This window comes from Pteropus vampyrus, unplaced genomic scaffold, assembly GCF_000151845.1.
Source record: "Pteropus vampyrus isolate Shadow unplaced genomic scaffold, Pvam_2.0 Scaffold115, whole genome shotgun sequence".
NCBI lineage: Eukaryota > Metazoa > Chordata > Mammalia > Chiroptera > Pteropodidae > Pteropus > Pteropus vampyrus.
In genome coordinates, this window is record NW_011888896.1 from 92,231 (window position 1) to 101,984 (window position 9,754).

A 9,754-nucleotide genomic window follows, 5' to 3' on the forward strand; every position below is an offset into this window, starting at 1 on the left:
AGTCTCATAACATTTCCGCCTACATATACTTCTAAAAAATTATTTATGAAGATCTATGTTTTCCTTAAACTATTAATTTAGATGTGCTGAAATGTAACCTATAAATTTCTTTTTTCATAACTGATGTTACGAAAAAGCAAACCTTATGAATCTTGTCTAGTTCTAATTAATCTGCTTAGACTATTTAATGGATAAAATAACAGACCTGATTTAGTCAATCTAGAGTTCTGCACCAATTTTTTTATGTGCCTCTTTCAGGACTAATGCCTTTTCCTACACATGTTTAGTTCATAATTATACTTGGGATTAAAAGAATAATTTACTAGGTACATTTTCTTTTAAAAACATTTTGCAGTTCCATCAGTATGAAAAGGAGAAAGTCTCAAATGATGATCAATGATTACTGAAAGAAAAATATATGCATCTTTGTTAGTTCAATTCTTCAAGCACCTACAATGTACAAGGTGCTATGATACAAAGAAGAGTAAGACATGGGTGGTCCTTGATCTCAGAAAATTCCTAGTCCATTAAAGAGACTGGCAAAAATACAATTAGCTTATCTCTGAGATTCTATAATGATTTCGATCTATTCCTTGGGCTTTGAATTGGTAAACTATCAGATGATCTCATTACAGTACTTGCTAGATGTTTTTAAAATTTCAGAGGCTGTCATTTGTATGGGACAAAAGTCAACCAATGTGAACTACCCCAGAAGGCTATATGGCTTCTGAGATAACCATACTTTCTGTAGTTTTTCAGTTGTGGGAAGGGGACAACATTAACATGCTGTTCCTGAAACATCTGCTCAATTAGTTTGAGTCTCGCATCGCAATTGTTCCTCGGGTCTGTTGTAGAATCTTTTGAAGGAATAGAAATGGAGCACTGTTTTAGAGCTAGAAAATATGTAGATTTGTTTAATTCTAAATCTGAAACAGCGTTTTTTCTCTTTCTCCCTCTCTCCTACAAAATAATTTTATATTTTTATCACTGAAACTTTTATAGATGATTGGGAAGAGGAATCTACAAAGACTATTATTTAAGGCAATGAATGACTGAAGCCAATATTTGCTATTTTCCCAACATATATGTGCTAGCTTTGGGAATGAATTATCCAAAAACTGCAAGGCCGAGTTTATTTTTCATACAAATTGGGGATTATTTAGTAGACTCTTTACAAAAAGTTGAATGTTTTTGTTTATGGAAAGTTTTGTTGGCAATTTAGAGTAAAAAATGTAGATGTAAAGTTTCTTTAGCACTTACAGCCAAGAATTACAGCCAAGTTAAACTTGATTACTGTTTCTAATACTTTTAGAAATTAAAGTATAATTTTCTTCTTTTATATACATTGATGAAAAATATAAAGAGAGAAAGGAGCAATCATTTGATTGGATTAATTGAATGCTTTGCCCTTGGGGAAACATTGCATTTTAATTTCTTCTGTTTAATCATGGTTTTTGGAGTAAGACTGTATTATGCTTTCCTCTTAGAGGATATTGCATCTCATTTTGCCTCACCATAATCACAGATCTGTTTATGTGATCTATTGATTCCTACTGGCTGTTGTTACACATTTCATTTTTGATACTCTCCATTTCCCTCAACCCCTTGCTTCTTAAAATCCTTATTTTGTAAATATAATATATTTTAATGCTCTGTTGATGCTTAATATTCAGTAAGAGAACAATCGTTATAATTTGCATATCACTTAAAAAAAAAAAGAATGTCATATCATAGTTTATTTACTGAAATCAGGTTGAGGCTTAACTCTGATCTCTAACCAGTAGCAGCAGTTCCTTCTCCAAAGCTAGACAAAATTGTCTTAAGAAAAGTTAACTGACTCCAGTCCAGAATCTGAATCCAAGTCTAACAAAATGAGAAATTCCCAAATAGGCTTCTTCATTCTACTTCTCTTGCAACCTTTAAAGCTTTGCTTAAATGCTGCTTTGTCCTTGAGCATTTCCATTCAAGCTGGAGGTGATTTCTATTTTCTTCAGCAACCATAGTCATTGAGTTGGCCAGTTACTTGATTATTTAGTTAGCACTTACAGCAGGCACAGCTGAATGTGATTCTCATAATGCTGTAGCTCTGGCATCTTATTTTTGGTGATTCAGCCTTAGAGTTTGGTGTTAAATAAACCCTACTATTGATGCAGATGAAGCAGTGCTAGAAACTGGTAACATGATCGAATAGGTCATTTGATAATAAGCTCAACATATTCTACATTGTCTTCTTTATTTCAAGAAGATTTCTCACCCATTGTGAGTAAGACTTTTTTTTTTTTGGTAGCCATAACGAATTTGGACTGAAATGGTCATCCTCTATTTAGGTCTCCTTAGTGGATATTTACAGGGCAGTGGACTAAAGTCAAGGATGAAGCTGTAGGCATGAAAGGGATTAAAGGGAACTAGAACACTCGTCTGGAGCATGATATTTTATTTTCCAAGAAAAAAATATATTTTAAAAAGCTATCCAGCATATTTCCTGACATTAATTGTGGTGGTAAAAATATTGGCATGGCATAGTTTTTCTAGGGGTCAACCTCTCAAAAACCGCTGGGTAGAACAGAGGTCTCGTTGTCTTGGCTGACTGGGATCTGCAGCCCTTTTCACAACTGCAAAGGATTACTGTCATTCTCTGCAAGATATAGATTATTTCCATATAAAATTTCATGTATGTATATACACATATATATATTTCAACTCATATAGAATTGTGTATGAATTGGTCTAATTGGTTATCAATGTCCTTTATCAAAATATTAATAGGTGAGAGTTTTGTTTGATCCTCAGAATGTTGAAGAGTCCTGATTTCCTTTATATAAACTAGGAAGCATGCAGCAAATGTATCCATTTTGTGACCATGAAGGAAATACCTAAGACTGAAATATGGAGGAGGAAGGAGGGCAAAGGTGAGAAAATGAGTGAGAAACAGAACCACTGTGTTAACCTGTGTCTCTACATTACCTCTATGGTTTAAACTACCTCGTATTAGATTTTTTGCTTCAACCAAGAGCATTCTAAATCATATAAGGAGAATGATTCAGGTGTATAACAAAGAACAGTTAGCTCATTCATTAGCTTTTTTCCTATACATACTGATTCTTGAGGATAAGAGTTTAAAGACGTGAATATAAAATGACCACATGACAATCTTTGACTGAATTAGGGTTTTTGGTAAAAACTCTAAGACATGTGAAATCTAAACAGTTTTTGTGTGTGGTTGAGCCAGAGCCCCTTTAATAAATCGACAAATTGTTTAAAATATATAATTCAGTTCTAGATCCAGAGGCTTAGCGAGTATTAAATAATACATAAGAAACTGGATATGTTACTTTTAGGTAAATTTTGGTTATGTGGCTTTCTACCTTCCCTGAATTTGATATAATAAGAACATGTGTATTTAGAACACAATGACATACATCATGCTAAATAAACCATTTGAAGTGGCTTTAAGTCAGCTATGATATAGCTAGATTAAATAATTTTCTTTATTGATCAGAAAAAAGGCATCTCTCTTATCTACCTTTTTGTTATATATTGAAGATCTATTTGAAAAAATTTAAGTCTATGGTTAAATTGTAGACTTAGACTCTTCTCCAAAATGTAATTACCACTTTTTAACCAAATCTGTAGTGATTTGAGCTTAACCAAGTCTATAGTTTTCATTCTATATGAGAGAATGTTAACAAGAACTCAGAATTTAAACTTTGAAACCTACACTCTGGAATGCTATTGGGAAACCAAAAAGAGAGGTAATACAGACTTATAATAGCCATACGATGTTTACCTTCTGTGATCTGATCCCCCATTTTGTTTTAAATACCGGACTTTAGTGTTAGCCTGACACTTGGTACATTCCCCTATCTGCTACCGCATTGTCCATATGGGCTTATCTGATTCCTTTACTAGCTTAAAAACTTTTTGAGGAAGTAACTGTCTTATGAAACTTTGGATTTCTAGTGTCTCAAATAATGGCTCTACTGTGTTTAATGAACAAATGAATGGATCAATGAAAATAACTTCAGTGATCAGGTAGTAATATGAATGTGGAAAGGGCTCAGTAAAATACAATAGAGAGTCGTAAGCTTGTGACATACGTTACGCACATTCAAATTAATTTTGATTTTAAAAACCTGAGTGTCAAGACACCTATGAAGATTGCTAGTTTGAGATCCTGAATTATGTATTCTTTAAAAAAACAAAACAAAACTGAGCTTAGAGTTAAAAGACTCAGATCTGCTACTTACTGGCCTTGTTTCTATGCCTGTTTTTTATCTTTTTTCTTTAGAAAATGAAAATAATAACTTCTTTGACTAACTTATAGTGTCATTGTGTTGGTCAAATGAGATAATATATCAGAGATGCTTTTTAAAATGTAAAGCAATAAACAAATCTTAGGTAACCTTATGAATTTCTAAAGCCTAGATTGTGGGGGACATTCTAAATGCAAACAAACAAAAAGCCACAGTGAGAAGGGCTCTTTGGCACTTAGGGACCATAATGAGGAAGTCTGATAGTGGTATCTATCATTATTCATAGTTAAATTCAAGTAACTTGATATTGGTAGACAATGTGCAAACTAGGGATTTAGAACTCCTTGGGACTTTTTCTAAAGCACATATTAGATAAGGTCTAAAAAAGACATCCTACTAAAAACACAATAGGAAGTCCTGGTGGAATGGCAAATGGGACAGACACTGCTTACATACCTACAGAAGTTAATTACATTTCTCCCAAAGAATTTGTGCTGATTATTGATCTTCCCTTGATAGCCAGGCCTTTAGGAAGGCACAGTCTAAAACCTTTCTGTGGGAGAAGGAAAAGCTGTGGCGCTAAGGTTCTTCCCCCGAGAGAGAGAGTCAGTAGATAGAACCGGTTTTTAAAAACAAATAAACTATATATGACCTAAGTGATGAGCAGAGCAGCAGTAAACTCTTTCTTCTGATAGTGAGAGAATAGAAAAGATGGCTTGGGTATAGTCACTCGACAAATATTTATTGAGCACCTGCTATGTGCCAAACCTATGATGGGTACTGGGGACACACTGATCAACAGAACAGACAATCTTTCCTGATCCCTTGATGCTTACTGGCAGGTGACTGACAGAGACATCAAGGAACTCATTCTGCAAAGAATTTTTCCTGTAGATGGGGATGTATATTAGTACAAAAATAGTTGTGAACTAGTTCTCTAATATAGAATAATTTAATTCTTTCATTTTTCCTCTCCAAACTAATTTTCTTACATTTTTCAAAATAAATTTTAAAGTACTTTTTTGTTTCTCTTCAAGGTTACTAATCTGATTGTTTAAGGATGTAGAATTTAATTCATCCCTGAAAGGAGACATAGGCAAATTCTCCAAAATCTCAGTCAATAAAACAGATTATTAAAAAGCAAAAGAATTAAGAATGAAACTACATTATGATAAATAGTTTAACTGTTAACACTCTAGCAAACTTTTTAATTTAAATCTTTGTGTCCTTGTGAGTTTTTTAAGGGTAAAAAGTTCATTAAAACATTTTTCTTACTTATTTTTTATTGTATTTATCTCATTTATAGTAGGTGCTCAAAAAATATTTGTTGCATAAATGAGTAAATTCATGGTCAGATCCTGCAGAATGTGGAAATAAAGTGAGGAAAAAATGAGATTTTACTTCCCTCCCATAGGCTATGACCCTATGGATCTGATGACTATAGTTTTAATTTAAGAAACAAACAATATAAAAAAAAAAAACCTATTAGTCTATAGAGCAGGAAGAATTACCCCCCTGCCAAAACAAACAAACAAACAACAACAACAAAAAGACTAAAGCAAATAAACACTAGAAGTTACTGGCTTCAGAGTCAGTTATATATCTCAGAATGTTTAACATTCCATATTTACTACCTATCTCACTTTCAACACAAACATGCTATTTACAAAAATATTTTGCAAAGAGATTTTCCTCATCTGTCAATTATTTCTAGCTACTTTCTAATCTGATAGTTTAGATCAGAAAAAAAAAATCAAACTGGCTTGCTTATCATGATGCAACTGAAGCTTCCATTTTTAGGAAAGTATTTTGTGCTCTTGAGTAACCATCAAATCATCAATTCACCATTTTTTACTTTACAAAATATTTTTAAGCTGTTTGGTATGTAATTCAGTCATTACTTGAGTCTGATATAGGATTTAGACTTTCTTTTTTGCTAAAATTTAAACTGTCTCTTAAATGCTTTTGAGAATTTGCTTTGGGGTATTACTTTTGTTCTTTATATTGAGTTACTGTTCACTTGTTTTATTTATGATATTTTCTAATTTGTATATTTATATGGGGCAAACGCATAGATTACTTTTTTCTGTAGAGAAGAAAATTGTGGAAATTTGTGTTTTAAAGTAAAGCATAGTAATCTCTTAGTTTTGTAAATGTCTCTTAAAATGTACCTCGGTCCTAAATAGAGCCAAGAGGAAATTAAAAACTTCAATGTGAGATCTTTTTAAAATAATGAAATCAAGGGGGTAAATGTATATTATTGACATTTGCCAGCCAGAAATTCAGAATGAGTCATGCTTCAGCTCTGCTAGTTGAAACTTTCTATTACATATTTCATTCGTCTAGATCTTTCTCACTATTTTAATAATCGTGGGAGAGTGCATTTTAAAAGCTTCACAATAAATGTCTACTTCAGATGTTTCCCTTCCTTTGGCTTAGACTCTGGTTTTAAAAAGGCTTTGATGGTAAGATTAAATGGGAAAGTCTATAGTTCTCTGTCAGACGTACTGAGTTCTAGAGCACACAATTAGGGTGGATAATTTTCCTGGACTTAACATGGCACTTTTTTTTTTTTTTTTTTGTCTAGGTTTTTTTTTTTTAACAATTTGCTCATATAAGCCTTACCAACTGGCAACATCTTAGGCTCTCTGGTGGTCAGCAGTTGTGTTGTGCTGGCAAAAGGTAATTGACTAAAGGCATATATATTAGTAATTCTAGAGACTTTCCAGGATTTTGGTGGGTTTTTAAAAAAGCTGTTAATGTACAGTACATGCAGTTTTAAACATGTTCATCACTGATCCTTTTAGGTTAGCGCTCTAGTTTCTTTCTTTATTTTTTTTTCTCCTACTAAAACTTTAAGTATAGGAAAATGCTTCATTACAAATCTGGCAGTTTACAAGTAAATACTATATTTGATGCATTTAAATGTTCACAAGTAACTCATTAATTTATACCTTTTAAGTTCAATGAAAATATAATGGGTAAAGTGCCATCATTTATCTTTCAGCCAATGCTACTTTAGATCTACCTAGGATATTATAGTTTAATCTTTGAAAAGGACTTCTTGGCATCTGGGAGAAAGGTGATATAAAGAAAACAATACCCTTAATACTGAAGTATAAGTTATTTTAGCTGCTTTGCTATGTATTATATCTATTGTAAATTGTGTGTGTGTGTTTTTTTTTTTTTTAAGAGAATACCATAAAACAAACAAACAAGAACTCCAGGCCAAAAGTCTCAGCAAGATTTAAATTACAAGCAAAACCACTCTAATTTTAGGGCATTTCTTTCTTATGCTTCTCTTTGGAAAACAAGAAAATGTTTAAAATAATACTGTTAATAAAACATCTTAAATTATCAAAGAGAAATGCTAAGTAGAGTTTATGAATGACTAAAATGATAGCATGAATAACCAAATTTCATTTAAATTACATGAATAAAGTTGGTATTTATACCATTTGAAAAAATATTCAAAACAACGGCATTGTAGAAAATATGTTTTTAGAAGATCGGTCAGTAATATCTTGAATTTATTATGAGTATATAAAAGTAATTGATCAGAATTAGAATATAAATAAGTTGGATTTTAATAGACTCTTAGTTCTAAGTATAATTTTATTCTTTATTTTTGATAAAGAATTTGGAAACTGAGCCTTTATTCAAGGTAAAATAGCAAGGAGTTTCAATATTTTTTGTTATTCTACTAACGTACTCATTCTTCATGTTAAGCTGCTATTATAGTGAAGGGAAATACAATATTAAGGCAGTGAAGATTAACTTCTGTACTGAGTGAGCAAAGTAAAATGTTTTCTGGGAAAAATGATATTAAAACAACCACTTTAAAAATTATGATATATTTCTTTGGATATTTTCTCTCTCTCTCTCTCTCTCTCCCTTTTAATGCCTACAGTACCTGGTATTCCTAGGTGGTCTCCCATCGAAGTACTAACCAGGCCCGACCCTGCTTAGCTTCCGAGATCAGATAGGATGAGGCGTGTTCAGGGTAGCATGGCTGTAGACTAAGGTAGCATAGCTGTAGACCAGGGTAGCATGGCCATAGACTTGATATTTTCTATTAGATTGTTGAAATAATTACTAAAATGAAATTAAAAAATAAAAGAAAATAAGACTGTGTAGAAATTATGAGTTTATTTCCCTCCTGATAAACTAAAATATAAAACAGTCTTTGTGTTAAGGAAATGATGCTCTGAAATTTAAGCTTTTCTTAAAGTAAAAATAAAAATTAAAATACTAGTTCGTATTTTAAAAACTATTAGAACATGCTATTTCATTCCTCATAACCCATATACTTAAATAATTATAATTAAGTTGTATAATATTATATAATATTTTGAATATAGGGGAATTTTAAATATAGTTAACATTTATAATCCTTTGTTAATTATATTGTATCTGGTTAACAGAATGTTATAAATATTAATTGAAATTGTAAGTCATTATAAACATCTTGGAGTTAAAATTAGGGTTATAATTTAGGCATTAATTTTATATGAATTCTGCTGTGTGACCACAAATAAAAAACGAATCTGCTCCATATGTTCAAAGCCAGTGCCAGGGCGAAAAAAACTAAAATATATAAAAAAAAAAAGCAAAAAACAGAAGCACCAAACCAACAAAAAATCACAACCCTCCCTCCCCCCCAAAAAAAACCCCTACAAAAAAACATGACAAAGACGTTTTGAAATAATTGATGTGTTCAATCAAACCACAAAGACACTACAATGAAGAGCCTAGGTTATTTTGTGTTCTTTGGCATTTCATAAGGTATGCCAGCACTAGATATATTTTTACATTTTATAATTTGAGATAATGAAGTATGTTTAGACAAAGAAACAGTGAATTCAAAGTTGGAAGCTTTACTTTTTATTTTCTTACCTGCATTCCATCTGTTTCGTCAAAAGCGCAGTTCTAGCAGTATCATGATGTCCAAATCATTAGAAACAAAGCTCTGTATGTATATGTATCAGGGTAGATTTTTTTATATTTGACTTATTTTGAACAAAAGAACAGGAATAGTCATGAATTACTTAGGTGATGCAGAAATGCTTGAAGAGAAAGCCATGAACAGATCCCCAGTTAGAGTAATTGTTTTAAAAAAAAGTATAATTTTGAGCTAGAATATTTGTTCTTTGTGAACTATTTGATTTGATTAATTATAATAGATATAATGACCTCCTGGCTTCCATTTTAGGACTACCAGCATTTTCCACAAATAAATATGTTAAGCAAACTTTTTTTTTCATGAAGGTATATCAGAAAAAGTATTTTGAGGCTAATTAAAATTTATTTTTTTCTAACTATAAATATGATATATATACTCATTATAAAATTAAAATATTAAACACACAAATAAAAAACTCACATATTATCTTGCATGTAGACTGGGTTACATTTTAAATAATAAAAGATTGTTTCTTCACTTTGTTGGATCCTATGAAAAAAGTATAGTTTCTTAAAATGTGTATTGTTGATTTTATTGT

The 9,754-nt window shown here is 31.5% G+C and overlaps 1 pseudogene; it reads right to left on the minus strand.

Moving 5' to 3' along the window:
- Positions 1-8,154: 8,154 nt before the first annotated feature.
- On the minus strand, positions 8,155-8,273 carry LOC111743514 (annotated as a pseudogene).
- Between the last annotated feature and the right edge of the window lie 1,481 nt (positions 8,274-9,754).